Below are 4,608 nucleotides of genomic sequence, written 5' to 3' on the forward strand. Positions count from 1 at the left end.
TAATTAGAGGCGCTTGCAGAGCGTATCTCCAAACAAAAAGCCCCACCTCCTAATATCTTGCCACCACACGCTCTTGGAAAGGATATCGTCAAAGAGACAGCTCAGTTGGAGATTGAAGTAAAGGAAGCTGTTAAAGAAATTCGGAATGTGATCCTGAGGAGTGGAGTGTGTTTAGACCCTGAACTGAGGATCAATGAGAAATTGGAGGATCCTGTGATAAGAATAATCCTTCTTCACATCTATAAACTTCAATTCCAAGAAAATATTTGAATTCTCCTAGATCTTTAATATCAAAAACTGATTTGAGAAAATCTTTTGTGTCTTGAATTCCTACCTTGTCACTCCCTGTGATGATAATATCATCAACATAGACAAGAATGACTACAATACCTCTTTCGCTTAGCAATGTGAATAGAGTGTGGTAAGCCTCCGATATGCGAAATCCTCTTTCAAGTAATGTAGTGCTTAGCTTATGATACCACGCTCTTGGGGACTGTTTGAGACCGTAGATACTAGATAGCCTTGTTGAGTTTGAATACTTTTCTTAGGCCAATGGTTTCTTCTAAGCCTCGTGGAGGTCTCATGTAAACTTCATCTTCAAGTTCGCCTTGTAAGAATGCATTCTTAACATCCATTTGCCACAGTTCCCAATCCAGGTTTGTTGCCAAGGAGAAAACCACTCGAACTGTATGAAGCTTTGCAACTGGAGCAAACGTATCTCGATAGTCCTCCCCATACGTTTGTGTAAATCCTCTTGCGACAAGTCGCGCCTTATATGGTTCGATCTCCCCATCACTCTTGTACTTGATAGTGAAGATCCAGCATGCCGTCACAGCTTTCTTGCCTTTGGGGAGGTCAGCTTCATCCCATGTATGATTGGACTCCATGGCGTATCGTTCAGCACTGACAGCATCTCTCCATTCTTTATGCTCTTTGGCTTCATCATAACTTTGTGGGATCCAATGCTTGTCAATGTTACCAAGAAACGCCTAATGAGCCGAAGGAAGATGTGCAAGGGTGCAAACGGCTTAGATAGGGTGAGCTACGGCCACATTGTTGTAGTAGACGTGTGACACGTTCTTAAGACGTTCGCTTCAGTGTAAGGGAACTATAGTCTCCAAAATGTCATTGACATCATCCTCATCATCCGTTGATACATCGTCAGCGGCACCGGAGTCATCAGCTGTTTGAACTGAATTTAAACCATCTTCATCATCGTGGGACGGTGGCGACATACTTTCAGTTTGAGTACCAAAATTGGGGTCATTAGTCAGGGGTGATTGGTGAGTAGTGCCATCGTCTTTAGTAGGTGTTGTAGGTGATGTTAACGCTGATGAGCTTGGTCTGTCTTGAGTAGTTTCCACCCCAAGCTTCCCAAGGAGAATATGGAGGTTGTTGGCTCGATCGGATGGAGATGTAGTCAAGTCTTTGATGTCATCCCACTTCTTCTTATCATAATATCCCTTTGATTCCACGAATTTAACATCACGTGAGACAAGGACTCTCTTTGTGTCCGGCTCATAACATTTGTATCCCTTTTGTGTGGGAGAATAGCCGAATAAACATACTCTTGATGCTCTTAGTGTCAAGCTTGTCACGCCGCTCACCTGGTCTCAAGACATAACATACACAACCAAATACTCGTAAGTGATCAAACACCGGTTTTTCTTTGTTCAATACCTCAAATGGTGAGATGTCTTGAAGAATCTTGGTAGGTGTTCGATTTATGAGATAGCATGCGGCTAATACAACATCCCCCCAAAAACGTTTTGGAACATTGGTGTGAAACATCATGGCCCTTGCTACCTCCATGAGATGTCTATTCTTCCTTTCAACAACCCCATTTTGTTGTGGTGTGTAAGGACAGCTTGTTTGATGCATAATGCCATGATTGGTGAGCTGTTGTTTGAAGGCATGACTTGTGTACTCCCCACCATTATCTGATTGCAAAATTTTAATCCTTGCATTATAGTGGTTAGTCACATAATTTTGGAAGTTGATAAATGCCTCAAGAACCGTATCTTTAGAAGGAAGCAAGGTTAACCAAGTATATTTGGATTTTTCATCAATAAAAGTGACAAAATATTTTTGATTTTCTCTAGATAGGCAGGGATATGTCCAAACATCTGAATGAACTACATCAAAACAATTTTCATAAATAGTCATAGACTTAGGAAAAACAGACTTGCAATATTTACCAGGGATACAAGCCTCACAATCTTCATTTTTAAAAGACATATTTGGAAACATAAGTTCTAAGGCTCGAAAATGGGGATGTCCTAGTCTAGCATGCCAAATAGCACTATTAGCCTTAACAACAATTGAACTAAAACAGGAAGATAGAGATGAAGCTAGGTTGGAATCCTCAAGCACATAGAGATCATCTTTCGAGACTCCTTGGCCAAGCACTCTACTTGTGTCAATATCCTGAAAATGTACATTGTTAGGACCAAATATTGCATAACAATTTAAATCAATAGTAGCTCTCTTAACTGATAACAAATTTGAAGTAAAGCTAGGCATGTAAAAAGCTTTAGATGTTTTATCAAATAGTTTTAGATTACCAATGCCTCTAACTAGAACTTTTTCTCCATTAGCTATAATCACATATCCATTTGCTGGTTTAATTTCACTAATTAACTTAGAATCACTAATCATGTGATGAGAAGCTCCAGAGTCAATAATAAGAGGTTTAGTAGGGTTTAAGGCGAGATAAGAGTTACCGGACGCCTCTTTGAGGGCTTTGATGAGAGCATCCAGGTCCGATTTCCTCACCAGCTCCGATGACGCCATTAAAGCAGCCCCATTACCTTCCGGAGTATGCCCATTTTGTGTGAAGGTTGGTGCTTCTCCCATCATGTTTGCTTGGTGAGCTCTTGGTCCTCCACGACATGGTCCGCCATGGTTGATACGAAGATGGGGGTGAAGGAACCATCATCGGCTCTTGAAATGACCTGTCTTCTTACAATGTTCACAAAATGGTGGATTCTTGTCTTCATACTTGAAGTATCCTTTGTTTGCAGTAGCAATCTCTGCCTTGTTGGCTGTTACAAGTTCTCCTTTGCCTCCAAATAACCCAATAGAGCCATGTTCTTTTTGAATCTGGTTACAAACATCATCAAGACTTGGAAGCTTGTCCGACCTCAAAATGTGCTTGATGAGATCATTGTAGGAGAGGTTTAGTGTCAAGAGTAGACCGAAAACTTTGTCTTGTTCACGCCATTCGTTTAGGACCGCCGGATCAAGTCGCCGGTCGAAGCATCTCTAGTTCAGCCCAAAGAGATCTGAACTTGCCAAAGTGTTTTGTAAACTCCATATCCTCCTGATTGAGGTTGTTGATGGCATGCTTGATCTCAAAGATGCGGTTGACATTTGTGACATTACCAAACACATTTTGGAGTGTATCCCATAGATCCTTTGCAGTTTTGCAATATGAGTAGGCCTCAAGGATGGGAGCATCAATGGAGTTTTGAATGATGGCTAGAACTCCTTGATCTTCTTGGAACCACTTTTCCTCTTCGTCGTTCATCCAGGAGTCGGAGCTACTCAAATGATTCCGCCCAACATCGTGTTCACAAAAATCCGGCTAGGGGCAAACATAGACTTCATGCCACCATTAGAGGAGCTGTACAACCCTGAGGGAGAATCTGAAGCCGAAGAGATGGAGCCAACAGGGCAAGGACAGGGAGGTGATTCAGAGGATTACGATTTTTAGGAGTATGTTTGCTCTCAAAAGCAAGAAGTAGGGGTGAGAGAAGCTCACAAGAGAATCGGGTGGTTGAAGAGGATGAACAAGTTCCTAGCAAGGAAAGTGAAGGATCTTACCGGCACAATAAAGGTGATGGGAGGACAGATTATGGAGTTGCAAGACAAGGCAAGCTGTGCCTCAGCTCCCGCCTCAGCATACACAGCCACATGGATGGGGAGGAGCGGACCACTATGAGGAATCTAAGGTTTAGCACTTGCAAAGCCTTATAGGGCGTCATCGTACGAGCCACAAGCTGAGGAGGGTGCAACTAGACCTGATAGGTCACAAAGAAGCCACTCAGAGGCCTATCCGACGCCTCACCCGATGGGGTACACGATGTCATACCCGATGCCTCCATCGGGCAAACATTCGGGTGACCACTCGGGTCTTTTCCCTCAGACCTACCAAATGCCATATTCGATGCCTTCCTCGATGCATCCTGCGAGCAGCTACACGGGTGACCATTCCAGACCTTTCCCACCATACCCCTCGTATTGCATGATGCCCTACCCGGTGAGCTACGCGATGCCTTACCCGATCAACCCTTCGGATGCTGGTCCGAGCAGATCGTCCGTGCACATAACCAAGCTTTCTGATAGTGAATCCCGGCACCTGCTGAAGCCGGTGACGATCCAGGGTACACTTTGGCGAGCATGGAGGCTGCCACAACCTCCTTTTTCACCAACCCATGAAGTACCATTACATTTTGTATCATTGTCTTCGTGTGATTCTCAGATTTCTTTTTCAGACTTTTATTTACAGAAGGGACTGTGTAATTTAAGTTTGGGAGAGAGTCTGAAAATGTATTTAACATTGTGTTTTATTATCTTATTTTTTTTTCAAATTTTTGCATAATAGTT

The sequence above is a fragment of the Camelina sativa genome, chromosome 17 (genome assembly GCF_000633955.1).
Source record: "Camelina sativa cultivar DH55 chromosome 17, Cs, whole genome shotgun sequence".
NCBI classification, from domain to species: Eukaryota; Viridiplantae; Streptophyta; class Magnoliopsida; order Brassicales; family Brassicaceae; genus Camelina; species Camelina sativa.